General features: G+C 33.0%; 3 protein-coding genes across 4 annotated transcripts in view; 2 read left to right on the top strand and 1 right to left on the bottom strand.

Moving 5' to 3' along the window:
• The window catches only part of LOC129755884 (axin), a 357557-nt gene that overhangs the window by 7424 nt on the left and 326280 nt on the right, over positions 1-23853 (top strand). The gene's annotated exons all lie outside the window — the stretch shown is intronic.
• Positions 1-23853, bottom strand: part of LOC129755886 (homeobox protein goosecoid-like) — a 370053-nt gene that overhangs the window by 308469 nt on the left and 37731 nt on the right. The gene's annotated exons all lie outside the window — the stretch shown is intronic.
• Positions 1-23853, top strand: part of LOC129755896 (axin-like) — a 50829-nt gene that overhangs the window by 7466 nt on the left and 19510 nt on the right. Inside the window, exon 1 of one of the 2 annotated variants that reach the window (XM_055752594.1) lies at positions 10631-10992. The exons of the other annotated variant lie outside the window; for it this stretch is intronic. The gene's annotated coding sequence lies outside the window, so the exon portion shown is untranslated. Of the gene's footprint in view, positions 1-10630; positions 10993-23853 lie in introns of those variants that run through there. 2 annotated transcript variants of the gene reach the window in all.

Below are 23853 nucleotides of genomic sequence, written 5' to 3'. Positions count from 1 at the left end.
CTTATACAAAATGATAGCTTACATTCAAACGATAAAAGTTCAGACCTGTCTTGTACACGATTTTCTATATTTTCACGAATCTTTAGTTCAAATGACTAGTGCATTAATAAAGTTATTCATTGTTTTGTATTGGAAAGAATAACAGTTTTTTTAAAAAGGATTATTAGGATTTGTACAAAAAAGTATAACTGCATTCAGAAAACAACTAAATATTTTCCTGCAATCTGATGATTTTAGTTCTGTTAGACAAATCCCCATTCAAGTTGACAAGCTGATTTGATAATATTTTTCGATATATTTTTTTACATAAATATTTCTATACAAACTAAACAATTTTGCTCTATAACTCTATTAAAATTCTAGAAAATTTCACAGTTGCTGAAAAGTACAAACCTTCTACATTTATAGTTTCAAGATCAATTTAACCGGACTTATTTTTGTATAATTGTTAAAATTATAGAGCAAAACAACGAATTTATGTCATTTTCGTTACATTCGTTTAAAAAACCAGGAAAATCTGTCCATTTGATGCGGAAAGACTACGTGTTAAAAGATCACGAAATATTGGTCATAATTTCTAACCGGTTAATAAGTTTTTGGATACAATTGCAATTGTTAAAAATGTGGGGCCCTATACATTGTATTTTTTTTATCCACCATGATTTTTATATTTAGAAACGAGTATAATAAATGGGCAAATCATCATTTACAACCGGGAAAAAACCGGGGAAAATCCGGGAAAAACTTTGGAATTTCAAAATGAAAAATCGCTAGCAACCCTGTAATATAAGCATAATTTTTTTTAATTTGGATCAATTATACTAGTTTTAAGCAGTAAAACATGGTAAAATACTTGTTTTTACTATTAAAAACTAATATAAATAGGCTGAATTTGAAAATTTCATGCTAATATTACGTTTCACAGTCATTTTGATAAATTTGAAATGAAAATAAAAAACAAAAAAGTGATCAAAATAAAACGTTTTTTTTTCGGATAATGCCAAAAACGAACGAGTTTTCTCGGATGTTGCCAATATCGAACAGGGTCTGTATTTCCAAACATCAAATTGATTGTACAATCAAATTTGGATGAGCCAGAGTAAAAAAATGGTACTTCTTATTTCGCCTAAAAAGTTTCACACCTATCCGGGTTGTTTTTAGTAGAGGTCAAGAACAACCCAACTTATTTACATATTTTCACAATTTTAGGCATTTGGCTGACGGAAAATCGCTAGTCCATTCAAGCCCGACGGTTGAACTCTCGCATCGCTATACCTACCTAAGTGGAATAAATGAAATTTGTTCGAAAAAGTATTTATTTTATTTATTGACTTGGTGTTTCGTCTCACGATGAAACCGGATGAACAATATTGCTCCAATTCACTCGGTCTACGGCAACCTTTCTCCAATTTCTTTCCACCACCGCAGATGATCTGCTGACTATATCAACATTGAAGTAAAAGTCGCGAATGCCACAAATATGATAAAACGATTAATAATATTGAAACAAAAAAAAACCTTACTATTGGAAAGACGAAACAATTCAAAATTATCCCAAGCATATTTATAGAGATTCAATTATGCGTTATTAGTCTTTATCAAATGTAGCAATAGAGATTAGTGTTGAAAACATTTCTCTTTTATCTTGCATTCTCAAGTGATATTTATTCATTTATCTTCCATTGTGTGCTGATCGTAACAGAGAGCTTGAAATCCATTCGAATCAATTAAACTAAGTTCAGCGGAATCAATTTCGCACTGAAGCGCGAACAAAGCATGATTCGATGTAAAGGTGTATTTCCTGACTACTGTATTTTAAAGTATCTTAATTTAATTAGTCATGAACTGTTGTTTAAAACCTGACCTATACCAAATACCATTTATGACTTTTTGGGGAAAGTCGGGTAAGACGGACACTTTCAATGTTTCAAAAATAACAATGTTTGGCACAAATCTAATGACCCCTTATGTACATCAAGCTCAAGGTCTCATAATAGTAAACAAAACAAACAAAAACTTTGAGGATCCATTATTTGCTGTAATTTTCTCTCCTCAGACAATAGTTCATAACTCGCAATATTTTCGAAAATTTCAACCGTTTTCTAAGGTGAAATGTTTATTCGGCTTCTCTTCAACCATCTGGAGGAAATTCAACGAACGTTTTGAAAAAAAAGTTGCTAAGGCGGGTAAACGGGAACCTCACGTTCGCGTAAAACGGACACATAGTTTCTCCAGTTATTTTAAAATTTTTCATCGGTTGTCTCCAAAACACCTTGGCAAGACCAATTGTTGGTCAAAAGGCACTCAACTTCTCAATCAGGCCTTAAAACTACTGAAAGTGAATTGCCGGTGTAAACAGCACCTTTAAATAACGAAATTCTGAGAACCCTGTTTCGCTTCTGGACTTGGACTAATTGGTTCCATTTTAGGCTGAAAACGTTCTCAAATACTTAGCTCACAAAAATATGTACTTTTTCTGGCAAAATGTACCTTATCTATACAGTGTACCCATCTGCACGTAAACTGCGATGAAAAAGGAAAATCTGACTTTCTGTTGCGTTTCTAACTTAGCATGTCCGTCGTACCCGACTTTCCCTACTCACGAAACGACTCATAACTTTCTATAATTTTTTCATGAATCACAGTTCCGTAAGGAACTAGAAAGTTGATTCGAGATACTCATGCCCCCGACAAATATGGTTCGACTATGAGATTCAGTATGGCGACGAGGGATACTACAATTCCCGAAGCGAGAGCTCCAAGATCTAGTAAGTTTTTCATAAAGATAAGATGGCTTTCCCGTTTGAGCAATTTTTTGCAAGAACATACAAGCTCTACATTTGTAAAAAAAAAACATTAAAAGGGCAACCTCTTGATGAAGATGGCTCACTCCGCACTTTATGAAATCGGTTCAAATTTAAAACATAACGTTCACAGCAATTCAAAGCTAAAGTCTGCTTCATTTAATATTGGAACACAAACAATTGCGTGTAGTTCAGTCATTTATTAACGAATTCATAATTTGTTTTTCATACAAATGTAGCAACGAGCGAGGTGGTTAGACCAAGTGGAGCGTGATCTGGCGAACGTGGGGTGCCTGAGAAATTGGAGAACGGTTGCCATGGACCGAGTGAATTTTAGGAATTATGTTCGTCAAGTTATGTCGTAAGACGGAATACTATGTAAAAAAAAAAACAAATGTAGCATTTTCTTTACTCTTTCATAAAAAAAAATTAAAAAAAAATATTCATTGCTGTTTCGAAGAAATTCTCGTACTTTTCCCGTAATACGGCACATTAGGCGGCGCACACCCTTTTCGTCCACCGTTTTGGCGATTTGATTCCACCAGTTCTTCATTTGAGTCATGTTCCTAACAAGTTTTCCCTTTGCCTTAAGCCTCCGCTTCGTGATTGCCCAGTATTTCTCTATCAGCCGGAACTGGGGCAGTTTGGGAGGTTGAGGTCCTTCGGTATTACGCTGACCCCGTTCGTTGCGTACCATTCCATAACCGTTTTGCTGTAATGGCAGCTTGCGAGGTCCGGCCAAAACATTACTGGACGGTCGTGGGCACGAATAAACGGCAGAATCCGTTTCTGTAGGCACTCTTTCTTGTAGACTTCTGATGTCATTGTCTTGTCAGTGAGAAAGACTTTGGTTTTCTGTCCACAACTGCATATCCCCTGCCAAATCACTTGCGGGCGAATTTATCCGCAAACACGAACTTAAATTTTGCAGGTACATCCCCCCGAGCCGTCGCCAAATAAAATTTTTGACCTGGGATTTGCCCAAAGTCCACCTTCACGTAGGTCTCATCGTCCATCAGAATACATCCGTCGAACTTGGTCAGCACTTGGTCGTACAGCTTTCGAGCACGGATTCTGGCCACATTGTTCTGCTTCAGCGTCCGATTTGGCTGTTTGCTGGCTCGGAATGACCTTATTCCTTTCCGGAGACGAATTCGTCGCACCGTACTGTGAGCGGCCTGGAACTTATTGGCCAAATCGCGGTCTGAAAGATTGGGATTCCTCTTGACGGCCTTGATGACTTTCCCACGCAGTTTCCGGTCGACAGTTCCACTCCGACGTCAATGTTTCCTTGTACTGCTTGATAACACGCCATACGGTATTTCTGGGCATTTTAAGCTGTTTAGCTAGCTTCGATGCCGACAACAATGGATTTTCAAGAAAACTGTGCACAATTTGATCTCTCCGTTCGGCTTCCATGGCGGTTGTTTACAAAATGCTATCGTTTGGTGTTATGACATAAATACATGGTGAAAGGTAATGAATTTCCCGACACGTGGGTGAAAAAAGTTTCCAAATCCGTCCACTAGGAGCGCCACAATGAGCAAAAAAATTTGTTCCAATATTAAATGAAGCAGACTTTAAACGAAGACGGTTCATTAAAATCTGGGAATGCGTAGCATAATTGCGAGTTTTGGAGCTTATCTTGTAATTTATGCTAGAATTTAACATTTTGAACCTTTAGTCAACTTTTTAACGAAAGTTGACTAAAGGTTTGATTCGGTTTTACCAGGCCGAATTGAGAGCTCACGCCCTGAGAAAATTTCTAAACAACAGAATGTGAATCTCATTTACAAAACAAAAAAAAAAGCGAATATGATCGACGAAAATAACTGATTCTTATCCATATTTACAATTCATAAATGTTGCCTCTTGTAGGAATGATTTTTACAGTTAACTGAAGTATCTCGAAAAATGCTGATGATGTTTAGTTCGATCTGTTCGAATTCCAACAATTTAAACTCCACTAAACTAAAATAAAAACTCAGCAAATATTTTCAGATGAAAATATTAAGGAGAACGAAATGTAAATTTCGGTATCATTGTTGGATAAAATTAACGAGAAATCATTGGTTAATTTGTGATCTTATCTAACACAGTGAAATCAAACCAGTTTTTAAACTGAATAAACGTTTTGAAAATCTATCTACTTTCACGAAAAGCATAGGGTTTTACAAAGTTTATAAAATACATTCAAACGAGGTTTTTAAAATAAATAATGATTGCTTACAAGATTCAAATATTACTTTCGTTGAGACTTGAATTTACTTATTTGCGGCTGTTTTGAATCATTTATACGAAATGTACCGTTTAATTAAAATGAGTTTTACTACAATACCAGGGCTGGTAGCGGTTTGACAATGAAATAGTAGTGACTTTAGTGACCAAAATTTGAAAAAAAGTGACCAAATAGTGACTTTGAGGACAGAAAAAAGTGACCAAATTGTGACTATTTAGAACGAAAAAAGTAACTTTGGAGTACAAAAAATGTGACCAAATAGATTTTGAAGCAAATAAAATAGTCAGCCAAAGATAATTCTGTAGTTATCAAGTTTAATAAAGATGATTTTTGATCTGCAAAGTGTTAAATGTTCATTGGATTACAAATTTATTCCTTTTTGTATCATGAAAAACGCATTTAAGTCCACCGTCTTCGGTAATTCTTCGGCTTTTTGGCGAAGAAGCCAGTTATCAAACGCGCCTTTTTCTTCTCTACGGTATCTTGAACTTGGTCAGCAGCTCGTTTTTGTGAAGACTGCTGTTTCCTAACAGTCGAAACACCCTCTAGCATCGCTTGAGCTAGCTCGACTTCTGCCATATTACGGGTTTCGATGGCCTTTCGATGTTTTCAGGTGAAAGAAGGTTCTCAACGTTATCAAAAATATCCTGTGGTAGTAGCGCATCGGCAGGCCAAACATCCTCTTTGCACACTCTGGTTACTATTGTACGGACTAACCTCTGGGGTTCTGAATACATTAGGTCGGCAACCTGCGGCTCTTTTGATGTAAAGCTGCGGTTCTTCAGCTCACCGCGCTAATATTTCATATATTTTTGAATAAAATATTTATAAATTCGTGCTAATGCGATAATTGCGTCTTGTGACCTTGCACAGATTTATTTAGGTCCAGAAGAGAATTCAAAAATTTCATCCGCTGTAGAAACAAGCGAAAAGGACCAAAATGCAAAATAGCATTTTTTGAAGCCTTATTTAACAATGTTTCCAAGATATAATTTATTACGAACCGTAAATGCAAAGAATAACTGTTTCGAAACAACAAAAACTAAAATCAGTTAATTTATTTCTACAGCGTGTGTATGTTTTCGAGTGAATTAAACACAATAGTTGAGCTGTAGCTTACAGGAAAATCAAAGTTTATCATTTACGAAAAAACTACTTCTGAGACAGCGAAATCAAAGAATGTAATCCTCATCAAATTTTGAAAAATATTTACAACTTTGACGGGTATAAACATACATTTCTTGAGAACACCACCTCAATCCTATCATATTTATTTGAATTGAAAACGATAATTTTAATGTATCTATTTGAATACAGATACCTCGTTTGCAGGGCTGGTAGTGGTTTGACAATGAAAAAGTAGTGACTTTAGTGACCAAAATTTGAAAAAAGTGACCAAATAGTGACTTTGAGGACCGAAAATAGTGACCAAATTGTGACTATGTAGAACGAAAAAAGTAACTTTGAAGTACAAAAAATGTGACCAAATCAGGCCCGGGGGAGGGGGGGCTCTAATTTAGATAAAAAATAATAACAATACCAAAAATAAAAAATGTTCAACACATAAACTAAAAAAATGACTGATAAACAAAATTTTGGAAACATATTACAATGAACGTTCCAAATTTTCGATAAGTCAAGAAAGTAAGAAATAAATTAGTTTCCAAAGAATTTCTTAGCAAATTTAAAATTAAAAAAATCTGAATTCTAAAATAAATGTCCAATCTTGTACAAAACTTACCATGAATAGATGTTAGGAAAATGATAATAACTGTTAATTTTTATTCATCTAAATATGGGATTCTTTTCCTCATTTTCAACTGGAAGTTTAGTGAGAAATTCCGCTGTTATTTTTTAATTTTAACAAAGATATTTAATCACGATTTAAAATGTGAATTACCGTATAAGAAATGAATTTTGAACAGAATTTATTCAATGTTCGATGGTTTAATTTAATATTGAAAGCACAAATCAAACACAAAGTTAGTTAACACTGCGTATTAAAATTTATTTTTAAAGTTGCTACTTTGAACAATTGTTCAATCTTTTTAGATTAATTTAAAATCATGATCGATCCAAAAAACATGATTTCATATAAAAAATATTATTGATTAAAAAAATCCGGCGAATTGATTAGAAAATTAAAAAAAAAACTGTACAATAAAATTCGGAAAATGTATTTTAAAATTGATAAACAATATGAACATAAAAAAGATTAGTTTTTAAAAACATTTCAGGAAGAGTTTCTTCAATAAACATGTTTCACTATAACTATTTTGGTGCTTATTTTTTTAAATTATTGATTTGGTAAATAGTGTCCTAAAATAGAAATTTTGTCAAATTCGGCCGAACACATTTAGTTTTGGTGATAAAGAGTTTATTACTAGTAAAATCAAACATTGATAGATAACTGATTATGGAAAAATGTCATTACAAGTATTTTTGACATCACAGCAGAAAGTGCAAAAAAACTTGATTCTATTTAAAGCTCATCAATTCATATAAAACTTTTATTTTTAAATAATATGTTTTTGATTTGAGTTTTTGTAAAAAAAAAAGTGCAGAAACTTCTCTAAAGATTTTTAATTATTTTCAAAAGTCATTTCAATAACAAAAGCTGATAGAAATATTGCATACATATTTAGATTCGGGGAACCCAAATTAGGTGAAATTTTCGTTTAAATTCATTGCACCTAAGAAAAATGTAAATTTTGTGGCCTTGTGTAAATTTTTAAAACCCCTTTAGAAAAAAAAACTTTTAGAAACACGAAATGAAATTGAGTATGAAATTGTTTTTTTTAAGAATATTTCATATCAACATAACATTTGTTATGACATAAAAGATTTTTTTATAAAAAAAATGATTCGTTTCAATCTCAATCTTAGTTACACTTCTTAATAAAAACCCATTCTGAAGACGAGATAGGGTTTTTGTATATCAAGTTTTGAGTTCCAATACAAAAGATTGATTAAACTAAAAATAAAAATCTACAATCAAAGTTAGTTTCAATTCATGAACGTCAAATAATGTCGTAGATCGAAATGTCTCAAGCCAAGGGTGACTCATGCCGAAATTCCGCCGGAGGCGAAAAAAGTTTCGGAACTTCAAAAGTGTCCTTGAACTAATCTTGCCAGTTAAAATTTACTGTCTTTTTTTATTTGTCACGAATTTTCAATGAATTGTAATAAAGGTAACAAAATCATATTTTTACAGATTTATACTGGTGAAACGACCAATTTTTTTTTCCAGTAATCTATGCTTTAGTAAGCAGAATTATCTACAATGTATTCAATTTCAGTATTCATTAATTGGACGCAGAATGCTGAAAATATCACATGTGATGTTAAATGAGATTTTTGAATTTTATAGACGCCTAAAATTCAGAACATTCGTTGGAATGACATTTGTAACCTGTTATCAGGAGTATAATTTTGAAGATTTAAATTGTTGACTACATAAATTTCAATTGAATTGAACCTTATACTTCTGGATTTTTGAATGTATTAGCTTATTCTGGGGAATTGTGATGAGAAAACTTGAAAATTATAAGGAAATTTAAATTTTATTTCCCTTTATTTCGTTTTTTTAAAAAGCTTTACTTTACCAAAGAAATTATAAATCATGATATTATGTTAAAATCTTTCACTTCAACCTCATGCAAATTTATTTAAGTTTAATATTTATGTACCTATGTTAAGTTTTATCGACCTGATATTTGCCAACGAATTAAGATTAATATAAAATCACGCCATTTCTGAAGAGATGACGATCCAGAAGTGAATCCATGTACTTAATGGTAATCAGAATCAGATTAAAAAAAATCTGCTAGCAAGAGTAAGAAAAAACTCTATATGATTTTAAAGTTATTTTCGTAAAATTTAAGTTCACTGATCATTCATAAATTTTGATTTGTTTTTTTTTATTAAAAACAAAAACAAAAAATCTTCAACGTGGCTCTTTCAAACTCTGAAATTTTGAAAATTTTAAGTTTTTGGCTCTCTCTCTCTGCCGACCACTGCATTAGGCGAATGAGTGGTTCTTCTCTCTGGGAGAAACCTATATAAAAACATCCATATATTAGAACCGACCCAAACATAGGAGAATTAAATACGGATTTTCAAATAAATTTTCGCCTCATGTCAATTTTAATAAGCGTAATTCAAATTACTCTTTCATTGGTTTATTTTTGGTGAAAAAAGTTACTTTTGGTGATAAAAGTGACCATTTTTCGGAAAATAGTGACTTTAGTGACCAAATGATGAAAATAGTGACTTTTTAGTAACTGACCCAAAAAAAGTGACCAAGTCACTAAAAAGTGACTCGCTACCAGCCCTGCAATACGTATCTTTTTATCATATTCATACTCTAAGTACAAAATTTTCAATAAAACTTAAAGTTTCCAATTTGTTTTAAATACCTCTATCCTTTAGAAAGCAATAAGTTTCAGATGGTAAATTTTTTTTTTCTAAAATCATCACTACTTTCAAAAATTTCATAAATTACCCAAATCGGTACCATTTCTGTTTAGTTCCAATCTTTGCGCATTTTCTCATTTAGCTTAGGCTTTTTCTAAAAGTTTTTATTGATTTTAAAATTGGTTTCTTGATAGCGAGATATAAAAATGCGCAGAGTAAGAGCCAGTCACAGTAAAAAAACGCCAATTATTGAAATTTTGCAAAGTAGTTGTTGTTTAAAGCTAGCGCGCCTGAAGTTTTGGAAATGTTGTGTCAATTGGATCTGTAAAATTTCGAACGAATGTTTGCATTTAAAGATCATATTTTATATGTAAATCAATTTTATACAAAAAAATATCATGATGTTTTGACTTTAAAACACAAATGAATCATTTTCTTTTCGGCATTACCTTTTTTGAAAATTTTGATAATTGAGTAAGAAAAAATCTAATTAACCGTCCAAAATTGTATGAAAATAGCATTTTTTCGGTCCAACACTCAAATTTTGAATCATGACTTTTATACCACTGATTTTAAAATAACTGATAGAACTCTAAATAACTTTAACAATAACTCTGCAAAATCAATAGTTGTTGCGTATTTTTTGAGATATTGCAATTTGAATGTCCAAAAAGTCCGACTTTCGTAGAATTTCTGTATCACACACATCTTTTAGAAAGCTCAAATTTTGTGAGATTATAGTTAATACGCATAATGCGAAAAAATAAAGCTTTCGAACTACATTCAAAAATTTAGTTAAACTTCGAGAAATTGGCTTTTGGCCATCCTCAACGCAATATGTCAGATTCTTATAAACTTATTATTGAAAATCATTTATTTTGTTTTTATTTATTCCTAGTTCTAATTTATTGACATCAAGTTTGAATCAATCCTCCCCAAACTGCAATTAAAACACGCGACCCATTGCGCATGCCTGTTCAATGATTGAATAGAAAACATCGGCTATCCCTTTTCCCTCGGCGGATGAATGCATCACCAAAAGTCGGAAATGCTAACAGCCAGGCAGGCAGGCATTATTATTATTTACCCAAGCACCGGAAGATCCTTCCACGTTCCATGTCCTCTTCCACCGAATCCCAGATTCAGTTTCAGTTTCCTGTTTGGGTGTACAACAAGTGTGATACCGAATCGATTCGTGTCTCTACTATTCTAATCTTCATCTTTGGCGCGACCTACAGGATCACTTCGTCATTGTTTGAGTTTCGTTTGGGTTGTCAATTACTTCACCACGACGGGTGACAAAAGTTGTGTTGACAAGATTTGGATCTTTTTTTTTTTCTGTGAATGAAGCTGTTGGTGACACAATAAAAGGAAGATCTCTTACTTTCGAAATCGGATTAGATTTCTGTTTGTGATGAAACCAAAAAATGGAAATGGTTCAATGATTCTTTTCATTGAACTTTTGGTGTAACCGGAGGCAGCTTATCAAGAAGGTGGCAATCCCAACCGTTGTATGAATTTGGGCATTTACAGGTATGTGATCTAGTTCCATTGACTTACTTGTTGGTTTTGTGACAATACACCGGCATTTGGCTAGTAATTAGGCGTTTGTTATTTACAGTATTTACAGTACAGTACTTACAGTTATACATTTTTTATTTTTTTATAAACATAATTTGATAAGTTTATACAAACAAAATTTATGAATAAACTTTAGATTCGACTAGATACACCGGAATTCGGCGTTCTGAATCTCCGAAACCTCTTTACCAAATTTATGAAGAATTTGTTTCTTTGAGTTACCGAAAGTGTAGTGTTCAATTATGTAGAATATAGTTTCATTATGAAATTTGACACATTTGAGTTATGCTTCTGAGTGTAGCACATTCGCCACAAGTGGAAAAAGGAGATATCTCGTATTAGGTCCGCAATGTGTTAATAAGTTTTCCTCGCAAAATATTTGTTTGCTCTTTTCAACATCTATAAAAAAAATTCTTCTAACTTTTCTATCCAAAAAGCATGGATCACGATGGATCTGGACGCACTGTTTATTACACCATTGCGCTCCTAGTTGTTGGATCTGGAATGTTTTGACGTACTTTTTTCGGAAATGTTCCTCTATCAGGCAGACCCGAATGACCTCTAAGGTTGAAAGGTCTTAAATAAATATCATCATCATCCTCTATCAGTGCTGAAAATTTCATTGCGATTCGTTTTGTTCCAAAAAAGTTATACGTTATGGAGGCCGCGAGACGAAAATAAATTTGGGACACCTACGTCAAAAACCCGACGTGGTCGGGTTCAAAAATCGCAAAATCCTGGCGCGAAATCCAAGTCCTGGACAAAAATTTTATAAAGCCGCTGCAGTGGGGCACTGAACCGGTCAGGGTGATGTCCCCGGCAAGTTCGAATTCGTTTTTGCCGATAAGTTTGCAAGAAAGTGTTTGATCGGGCAAGGTATTTGCAGCTGCGGACGAAAAACCCCGGTTTTTGTGAAAAACAAGACCATGGACTCCGAAATGTACATTAGATCTCACAAAGGACCAGTAAAGTTTTCGTCAGATTTGGCAAGCTGCCACTACAAAAAAGAGGTACTAAAGTTTTATCGGGCCAACGGGTGGATTTTGTCGAAAAGGACATCAACCCACCCAACTGCCCTCTATTTCGCCCTATTGAAAAATTTTGGACAATTTTCAAGCAGAAGGTGAAGAAGAATGGTAGGACGACTCGGGGTGCAACAGAGACGAAGAGATTGTGGAACAAAATGGCCGCTGAATCAGCGAATAGGGTGTCCAAACTATGATGAGTGGTACTCGACGAAAAGTTCGAAAATTCATCAAAACACTATCGGAATATTTTTTTTATTATTTTTCCTTTAAAGTGCAATAAAAACCCTACATTTTAAGTATAAAACATTTTTATTTCGTTTACATAGCTCCGAGATAGACCCGTTTTAAGGCGTCCAGATTCATCGTGATCCATGCTTTATGTATCACTTTCCAATTCTTTTAAAGGAATATTCCATCACCGAACTGCCAGAATTAAAATTGACAAAATTTTTTAAACTGTGGTTCACCTGTTCTTAAAAATCCTATTTATTGTCTTTAAAACCATATTATGACCAGCGAACTGAGAAAAATCCCGAAATCTCGAATAAAAACCCGGACAAAATCTGTAGAAATCGTTTTTCTCAAATAAAAACCTATTGAATTCTAAAGTTTATTCATTTTATCATGATATTTTTTTTCCATGTGCTACATTTCATAGTTGTTTATTAAAGGTTGGTCATTGGGGAAAAGCGAGAGAGAATCGGAAAGTAAATTCAATAATGAAAAAAAATCTGAATTTTTGTGCTTAGCGCTTACATTTACAGTATTTACGATTCAGTTCCTAAATATTTTATGGGTATTTTAAAATTTTTTCTTTGCTAGTGGATTGTAAAAAATGTATTTTAAATTAAAAAAATTAAATAAATACAGTCCTAAATCACATGTAGGTCTTCTTATTTACAAAGGTCTCATGATCAAAGATTTTTTAATTAAATTTACAAAAAAAATTGCGCTTTTTCTGAAACCGCATTCTACATTAGAAGAGAAATAAAAAAAAAATACTTATCATTTGTTATTTGTTTATTTTCATCACAGATCACATATTGATCCAAATGATAGGTTAAAAATTACAGACAAACTACAATTACATGGAATTTACCCTATACTATACTTAAAGCACTAAGGATTCTTCTTCGTTTCGATTCCCTCGAAACGTCAAAATCAAAATGATCGGAGAAGCGGTTAAACGTCCTTATTGCACCAATTATATGCGTATAAGTTTCGGAACCCTTATTCACAAAAGCAGCAACGAATTTGGATTGAGATTTCAAATTTAAAATTTGCATTAACGTTGATTTTTTTTAGGCTTGATTGAAAATTCTCGGAATTAAGAATGATTTGCCAAATCCAGTATCCAGCAAGCAGAACTCAGGCTCTAAAAACGCAATATAAAAAAATAATTTAAAATTTATCCATCTAAAACCGGATTCAGTGTCCAAGGCCACAATCTAAAAAAAAATCAGAATGCTTAACCCTTTTAAAACCGAGCGGGGATATATCGTTGTTGCGGTTTAAAAGGGGTTTAAGTTTGCTCATCTCAGCTTAATATGTTCCAAAAGATAGAATTATTAATATTTTCCCAGAGTTAAGATTATGTTCCAAAAAATAAAAATCTCAAATAATGTAAATCATTCTGTGAACATTGTTTTTTGATTTTTTTTTATCTTTTCCGTAGACCTCTGCAAATCCGGCCATTTGGCTCGGTATTAAAAAGGTTCAGAGAATAAGATTCAGCGAAATCTATTTAAAAGCCAGAGATTAAAAGTAAGGTTCAATGTGAGGACAAAAAAAAATAAACTAATTTTTGATTAGAACTTCAATTTGAAATTTTAAGGTTATCACATGACTTTATATGTATCAGAGCCATTCTAATCAAAAAAATAAAATAAACAAGTTTCCTTTATAAAGACTTAGAAAAAGGTCACAATTTTCGACGAGATTTTGTAGGATAAAGTTAAGGTAATAATTGAATTTCTTCTTTGCGGTTTTGCATTTAAACCTGCTAATATTATCCCTCATTCGTCACAGAAAGTTTCACCCGTTGCAGTCTATAATTTCACAGAATTTTAAGCCATTTTTGCATCACAGAATCTGTGTCATAGAACACAAAATTTTGGAAATATTCACAAATTTCACAAAATTTTTAAATTTTGGGTGTTTTTTCAAAATTATTTTTTTTTATACCGATATAAACTTGAATAATTATCTTTGAGTTGGAAAATTATGATATAAATTGGTAATGTTTATTGATTTTTCTTAAGTAAAATGTAAAAAGACGCAATTTGACATGACTTTTGATTGAAATTAATGGAAAAAGCATCACAGAAATCCATCACAGAATTTTTGCGTTAAATCACAGAAAGTCAGAATTTTATTTCGTCAAAACACAGAATTTTCTTCGGCAACCTTGGTTACAGTCCCTGGAGTGTCAATACAGCACTCCTGACAAAAACCGCTGTTTTTGGAAAGCATTGCTGTACTTATTTAATTGTTTCACTAGAACCAGTATGGAATTGTATTTCTAGTGAATATAATTTTTTTGCGGAAATTTTTCGTTAACATACTCAAAATCTAGTATAAAGTTGATTTTAAAAATGTTAGAAAATCTGAGAAATTGCAAATTGACAAAAACTTCGAAAACAGCTACCCTTGAAAAGTCGTCAAATATTCTGTGTTTCGTATTCTGAGAATTTAAAGATACCAAAATGTAATCAAATTACGTCAACTTTCCGATCCATATTTCAAAATTTATCTTCTGTGACAAAAACAATTTTGAGTACGGTTTTTACACCAAATTTTTATTTTTTGTGGTCAGAATCTTATCTTATTTTTGTGCGCAACGCATAGCTTCTAACTTTAGCTTGCCAGATTGCCCGGTTTTGCCCAGATATTTAATACAAAATTTTGGAAAAGTCCGCCCGGCACGGTTGCCCGGTTTTATTGAAAAAGCCCAGATTTTGCTCGGATTTATTCACTTAATTGGGCAAACCAAACAAAAAAAACAAATTTTGTTGTAAAAATGTTCTATTTATGCGTTCACAACGAAATTTTTCCAGCAAGTTTTATAAAATTAATTATGAATGGTTTTTTGGAAGACCGAAATTCGATTTAAAATCTGCTGATGAGTTTTGACGGAAAAAAACTGTTCAAGTAATTTTTTTCTCGATTTATGTTGAGAAATTCTGGGTTTTAACCAAATTTGCCCGGATATTGCCTAGGTTTTTTGTCGACTACTTGGAATGAAATGGTCGGATTTCGCCAGGTTTTTAGATAAAACAGCCCGGATATGTGCGGCCCGGATACGTGCTGAAAAAACTCTGCTACAGATTCTTTTCCAAAGCATGTTTTTCGGATTTTTGTTCTGAGACTTTGCATAACGAAAAACTGAAGTGCTGTAGCTTAATGCGCCTGAGTAAAGATACAAGCCGCCAACATATTGACACTCAAGAGCGGATTACGGTTATATTTTCTGTAAAAAAAAATCCATGTTACTATCATAAAAATATTTTTTTTTTTTTGGTTAAAAAAAACTGATAAACATATTTATTTATGTAATTTGAAACCGGGGAAACACAAAACATCGATCGGAAAACTGGGAATTCAAAAATAGAAACTTGTAGGCCACCCTGTTGTATCAATGGTTCAAAATAAATCTGACTTAGGCAACTTGAACCGTTAACCCTAATGATTAGCTAGATATTCTAGATTTTTAATGTTTCGATCTTCAGAACAGATTTCTAATATTTTACAAATTTTAGGTTTTCGCGATTTCTTAAATTTATTTTAGAGATAAACTTCATTCATTCCTTCTATCCCCTTTGAATTGAATCATGGACACTTTAATAAGACTGCGAATTTTTATATAATTGCATAATTTATCCTAAATTCTTCACGTTCAGTTTTGAATTCTAAATTTCTTATTTTTCCTTTTTTAGGAAAACTGTCGATAAATTTTTGTTTTTTTCCATTTTAAAATTCCTGGGATCACACTTACAAGCTTCCTTTCTGAATGAATAATATTAACCCAGGCAAAAAAAAGCTCGAAATTTGCCGAGCAAAAGACTTTGAAGTGCGCTTTATGTGACTTGTCAAACATTCCCGCATATAAGATTTTTTTTTAAATTTTTTAAAACTAAGATAAACTTGGGAATTTAAAAACGAAAAAAAAAATAGTAGCTCTGAATTTAAAAGGAAACCAATGAATTGATCTTACAACAAATTTTGTTAAACATCATTTTACCGAATCTGAAATCTGAATTTCGGGTGACATTTGTTAAATCTGTATTTGTTTATGTGTTAGCCATTTAGATTTGTTAGATAGGTTCAGGTTTTCTGAAAAACAAATCTGTAATCTGAATCTTTGTCTGTAATCTGACTCTGAAATATGAAATTTGAATCTGAAATCAGTGTCTGAAATCGGAATTGGAATGTTGAATTATGAAAATAAATCGGAAATTCAAATATAAAAACCTAGAATCTAAATTTTTTCTCATAAAGAAAGCTGAAATCTAAATCCAGAATCTTGAACCGAAAATTTGACAAATACATTCAAACAATCAATTCATGATTAGTAATGGAAACTAATATGTGAATGTTTTGATTTGCTTGGTCAGAAAAACTTTCAAGCAATTCTAAAAATCGACTCCATTCTGTACCAGAGGTTTCCCCCTTCATTATTTCCTTTCTCGAGTTCAACCCCGAATCGGTAGAAGCTAAAGTTTCAGCCCCTTTTTGCATTCGCTTTTTCTTTTTATATTTACTTTTCTCCTGTTCTGCAAGTGAGCCCAAAGGAAATCGTAGCGGAGGGACCCGTTGCTGTTATTGTTTTGGACTTGGATTTAAAGAGAAATGTATGTACACATGCACATTGAAGCGCACGTCAAGCTACGGGAATGAATGTAATGTACATAAACCCATCACAGAACAAACAATGGCCTGAAAAATGGAATCCCTCATGATGGCCCTTGAATGGTTTGTGAGAAATAGTCGGGAAGTTTTTTTCTCTACCTCCTGCCTTCAGCATTTTTTTTTTGCTCCTTTCGAGTACATGATTGACTGTGAGCAAAATCGTTCTTAGACAGCGGTTTATTAATTTTTAATACCCGGAGCCCCAGAGTTCGTAATTTAATAACTAGAACTGATGGGAACGAAAAGTTGATGCATCTGTCGATAAATGCTGCCTCGTGATACGGTTGTTTGGATATGAATGTTTTTCGGGTTTTTTTCTATTCTTTTTCATCATAACGTCAAACAGTACGAACCTTGAAACAATAATCCAAAATATATTTTTCTGAAATCAAAATTAAAAATAACAAACAAAGTTTCTTCAGATTTAAAAAATAAAATACAAAAAATGAAACGGTAGCCTGAATTTTTCTCTCATAATATTAACTCATCATCCAGTTCCATGAGCGGCGGCACATATGTTATCATTACATAATTGACAGTACATTATCCTAAGCTTATTCATAAATTGAAAGCTGTTGAAGCCCCATACCGCCCATACTGAACAGCCCAACTTATGGATACCTACTTGTCGGTTCAACATAACAAGCAACATGACTTTGCGCACCAAATGCATCTCCCGGGTACATTTGGCGTTGGTCACGATTTTCACCTACGGCCCCAACAGGTTCTTGGCTGTTTTTTTTCTGCGTTTGTTCGAAAATTTACTATGGCCCTCCCAATATTAGATGGACCCCCAATAATTCTAAATTACAGATGCTCGAACATGTATTCAAAAGAACGTCTGCCATAAAACGATTTTTTCGCAGCTTGTTTGATGTTATAAAAAAGGATAAAGGAGATTGTGTAAGGAGGTATTTTTTACGGGAATTTCCATCCTATTGGATGATTCATCCATTGTTTTAAAAATTGCTTTTAGTTTTTCAGGATGTGACTAATGTTTTGTAAAACTGTTGCTGACACTTGGGAATTTCATTATTAGGAGTTTAATGATTTTCATGGAATTTTACGTCCAGAATTCTAACTTGGTGCTAGATCTTGTACATCGGTACGGTAAAAATATTTTTTTGGTAAATTGATGAAGAAATGAATACATTCATAGGTACATCAATAAACGAAAAGTGATTTGGAATCAACTTGATGTTCTTGATTTAAACCGGGTTTCAGTTTCTGTCTAATTGTTTGGTTTTCAAACATATATCTTAACACTGAACGGTACCGGAGAGGGTCAAATGGCATATTTTGAACAGTAAATGATGATAACGCCTAATATAATTATTTTTTTTTCGCAAATTCCACTACAGGATTGATATAAAGTTCGAAAAACAGCTACCTTCAAATAGTCGTCATAAATTCTTTGTTTCGTTTTTTATAAATATAAAGCTGCCAAAATGTGACAAATTACGTCACCTTTGCAATTTACTTTTCTAAATTTTTCTACTGTGACTGGAACAACTTCGGTGGTTGATTGATCAAAACGTACGGTTTGTACAACACTTTTTTCACATTTTTTGAGATCTTAAAAAATATTTCCATATACATATAGCTTCTAATTTCAGCTTACTTATACACTAACTGATTTTTTTTTCGAGCACTCAATAATTGATTCACAGTCTTTTACCTGAACATGTTTTTTTCAATTCGTTTTCTTCGACTTTGAATCTTTCCAAAACCATAAATTTTGTATAAATCGGCTGAGAAACAAGAGAGTTTTAGTGGAAAAAGTGTTTAGGGTCATTTGACTCCTGAAGATATGAATATTACAAAGTGTTGGCATGTTTAGTATTTAAAAAATTAGAACTGTCTGTCTTTGGAAAAGTTGTAGCCAAAGAATTTTCAGGTAAGCTCCATATATTGGAATTTCTTTTACATCACGTGAGAGTAAAATATTCAAAAAAAAACCAAAAAAGTGATATTCAAATGTCACACGCACTGTAAAAGTGGTAAAATTGCCAAGACGAAAGTGAAGCGTAATCCAGTAAGATCTTTCCAGAGGCTGACTTAGGAAGTAAATATCTCGAATTCTTCCATGCAACGATTGGTCAAAGATTACTTAAATGCATCATCATTTGATAAAAGAACGAATAAAAGCCCTGCGACTCGAACGCTCGAAGCGATTGCTGTATGAGTAGGAGAAGTAGCAGCTAACAGGGTGGCCAGCGAACCGGGGAAACCGGAAAAAAATGGAAATTGAAAATGGAACCGGGAAAACCGGGGAAAACCTGGAATTTCTAATCAAAACCGGGAAAATTGTTTATGGATTTATCATTTTTCCCTGATTAACCCTATTGAATTCTAAAGTTCATTGGTATTATCATAAATTTTTTTTTTCTAAAAAGCGGTATAAAATCGGAATCTAAATTCCATAGAAGACTTGTGGGAAAAGTCGTTTTTTTTAAACCAGGATTTTTGAGCGCAGCGCATACATCTCAAATTTTTTCATACATTTCAGATCTAGTTCCAAAATATTTCGAGATTTTTTTTTGGTAATTTTGACTATTTTGAATTGAGGTAATGGAAGGAACAATTTAAAAAATCACAATATTCAGTACACATTTTGTATCATAACCATACTTCAAGTTTTTGCAAAAAAAAATCTATCAAAATTTTCTGGTTTATGTTACATGTTAAAAACGGTTGAAAAATTTGTCCAAAAATGAAAATTCAAATTATTGACAAGCAGAAAAGGCGCGAAGAACTTATCTCTTGTTAAGAAAAATAGTTTTTCACAATAAGTTTCCTGTCGGTGAGCCGTTGTATCTTTTTCGAAATTTTCATGATATTTACGGCTTATGTTCTTTCGTTCTTTGATAGTTCATGTTTCTCTAATTTCTTTCATCACATATGAAAATGTGATCATTTTCAGGTACAAAGATGTACCAAGCGATTTCATAACATCAGTATTGATTTCAACAGAGCAACACCTCCCTGTGTAACTGGTCTGCTCGGAACCTTGAGCGGCACTGATTGCTTCTTCATCTGACCGTAAGTTGCGGCAAACCCGAAGCAATCGACCATGTGCTCGCTCGGCTAAAATCCCGAGTCGATGGGTGGGGTTAGAGAAACAAGAGAGATCAATAGAGGGAAAGATCACATGCGGGATATACATGGTGTTTCGATAGAAGGTCCAGCAGTTGATCGGCAGAGCTCGATTGCTCGTGTTCGCCGGTTCCATCACGTTCACCGTGGTGGAATTGGCTAACGCGCCGTTGTAGAAAAAAATTAAAAATAAATGGCCACCATGTTGCATAAAATTTAGAAAAAACTTACAAATTTTTGTGTGATTCTATTAAACATTTTGCGCATTTATCACAATTAAAAAATGAAAATTGAAAACCGAATCAAAGCCTAAGAATAATTTTCAAAATTTGAATTCAAACTTCAAATTATAAATTCGAGTTACGATATACCTGCATATTTCCTTGTTGGTTTGCAAATTCAGACTCAAAAGTCAGATTAACTCCAAGCTGTCCAAAATTACAGAAAAATCTCTGATTTCACAGAATTTTGAGCAAATTTTCATCACAGAATCTGTGTCACAGAGCACAGATTTTTTAAGTTTCGCTCATTTTTTTTAATTAAAAATTTTGATGCCTATAAAAAATTTGTATTCCTAACTTTTAATTGAAACAATGTGATATGATTGCTAATGTGCATTATTTTTTTTTGGCAAACTGTAGAAAACAACCAATTTGTTTTGACTTGTCAATAAAATAATGGAAAAAGTATCACAGAAAATCATCAAAGAATTTTCGGGTTTACACAGAAAGTCAGAATATTATTTCGCAAAAACAGAATAAATTTCGACAATTTTGTAGAAGAAAGTTTAATGATAAAATAAAAAACTTTTGAGTGTAGCACACTTGCGGCGAGCGAAAAAACGAGATATCCCGCAATGTGTTAACATGCCATTCTGGACATAATCAAGTACCCAGAACTCAGACCCTAAAGAAAATCAAAACTATATGGGAGAGTGGGGAATCATGGGCCACTTTTTTTCGTTGTTCCATAACATCTTCATTATAAAAGATAAAATGAAAATAAAAAATGGCATGGTTTTCTACATTTTCAAGGAATCATAAGGTATTTTTTATAATTTTTAATAAGTTATTTTTCCGAAATTCTGACTATTTAAAAAAAAGCAATATTTTTTGGATTTTGAAAAATGGTGGGGAATCGTGGGCCACCAAATCCAAATTGACCAAATAACAAGCAAAGTTTATGAGTTGACCCAAAACTGTGATTTCCTAATCCATTTCGTTATTTTAAAGCAATTTCAGATGATGAAATAAAAAAGAGAGCTGTGTATGATCGCATAGATTCCAAAACCTGACTCGCGAACGTTTTGACAAAATTTCTTATAAAGGATGGACAAAATATTATTCATAACTCTTCATTTGGCATAAGAAAACTTTACAGATAGGGAAAACGTATTTTAAGTTCTGAATGTGTATAAAAACATAAAAATATAGGTGGTTCAAGATGTGTGGCCCACGATTCCTTACAAGCTATGATTTGCAAATTGGTTGCGTTTGTGTGACTTATTGATGTTTTATCAAAAATTCCTTTTCCACGTGAAAGATCATGACAAAACTAAGATCATAAGCGTATGAGCATATTTTTGTTATGCACTTTAGGTTCCCCATCGATGAAATTAGCGGGTGTTTTTTTAATTATGTAAGTAAATTTTTCTAACTTTTTTAGCTTGATAAATAAATGAAGCATATGATGCGTATTTCAGTCAACAACATATAGAAATATATGCTCACGCAAAGTGACGACGATGACAGTTGGTTTGAGATTTTTATCTCAACACATAATTAAAAGATAATTAAAAGTGGCCCACGTTTCCCCATGGCCCACGTTTCCCCATGGCCCACGATACCCCACATTCCCCTACAATTAAAAACCTTATTCAGTAATCAAGAAGAGAATTGAAACAAAATTTCAAAATATTTAAGGAAAATAATATTCAGCGGATTCTGTTTTCAAAATTGCTAAGAAAAAATTTTAATTAGAATACCAATCAGTAGCAATTAACTAGAGCTAAGCATTAGAAATTAAAATTAAAATTCGAATCATAATACAAGCTTAAAGTTAAAGTTTGATTAAAATATAGATCCGTAATTCACCTGAAATTCATCGTAGATGGTTATATTTCAAATTTCAGAATTCAGAAACCAGAGCTGTTGCTTAGTTGATTTAGGAATGGTACATTTCTTTTGGCAATAGTTATGTTCCTGTAATCGGACATCGCCGGTGTCATCAAAGGGCGCTAGAAATCGAGATTCGGGAACGTAAGTGGAGATGGATTGGGCACACGCTGCGAAGAGATGAAAACGAGATTTGCAGAGAGGCGCTAGATTGGAATCCAGAAGGTCATCGAAGAAGAGGCAGACCCAGAAACTCGTGGCGGCGAAGCCTAGCCGCTGAAATCCGAACTGTCGACGAGAATATTGACTGGGACCAAGTGAAGACGCTGGCTCCGGATCGTCAACAGTGGAGGTCTTTTACCACGGCCCTATGCGGGATCATTAAGTAATCGGACATGCAAAACCAGCCCATTTTTTTTCCAAACTCAAAACTAACGCACTTCCGACATATTAAAGATGCAAGAATAGCAGGGCTGGTAGCGAGTCACTTTTTAGTGACTTGGTCACTTTTTTTGGGTCAGTCACTAAAAAGTCACTTTTTTCATCATTTGGTCACTAAAGTCACTATTTTCCGAAAAATGGTCACTTTTATCACCAAAAGTCACTTTTTTCACCGATAATAAACCAATAAAAAAGTAATTTAAATTGCGCGTGTTAATGTTGACGGTAGTAACGGTAAATTACTTGATCAGACAGTCAGCAATTTTTTTCGCCTCCGGCGGAATTTCGGCATGAATCACCCTTGGCTTGAGACATTTCGATCTACGACATTATTTGACGTTCGTGAATTGAAACTAACTTTGATTGTAGATTCTAGTTTTTAGTTCAATCAACCTTTTGTATTGGAACTCAAAACTTGATATACAAAAACCCTATCTCGCCTTTAGTTAGAATGGGTTTTTATTAAGAAGTGTAACTAAGATTGAGATTGAAACGAACCATTTTTTTTATGAAAAAAAAATCTCTTATGTCATAACAAATGTTATGATGATATGAAATATTCTTTAAAAAACAATTTCAGACTCAATTTTATTTCGTGTTTTTTGTTCTTCTAAATGCTTAAAAAAAGGGTTGTAAAAATTTACACAAGGCCACAAAAATTACATTTTTTTAGGTGCAATGAATTTAAACGGTAATTTCAACTAATTTGAGTTCCCCGAATCTAAATATGTATGCAATATTTCTATCAGTTTTTATATTTAAAATTATTTATTTCGTCTTTGGTTTAATTACCGTACAGACTGATGACTTAAAAACTAGGAAATTCTTCTTAAGCCTATTTTAAAACGACGTTTGCACATATTAAAATTAAACAAATTAAACACTTAATTAAAAAGTTCACAACACTTGTCAATAGGGTGGTTTTGGCCATAGGCAGTACGGTGGTGAGGAATTGAAAGAAACTGACGTTGTCGGAGTGTTCTCGTTGGTACATAAATGTTAACACGTTGTAGAACGTAAGCACAGTCAATACGGTTGGTCAGGGTGTCGAATATAAAACCTTGCTGCAGTTCGACGCGCCGCTTTTCGAGTGAGGTTGGACATATCAGAGCACACCTTTCCTCGTACGGTGGGTTTGTTATTGAAATGACTTTGAAAATAATTTAAAATCTTTAGAGAAGTTTCTGCACTTTCTTTTTACAAAAACTCAAATTAAAAACATATTA

Source organism: Uranotaenia lowii, chromosome 3, assembly GCF_029784155.1.
Source record: "Uranotaenia lowii strain MFRU-FL chromosome 3, ASM2978415v1, whole genome shotgun sequence".
NCBI lineage: Eukaryota > Metazoa > Arthropoda > Insecta > Diptera > Culicidae > Uranotaenia > Uranotaenia lowii.
Note: the sequence above shows the minus strand (reverse complement) of the source record. Positions and strands in the feature narration are given on the sequence as shown.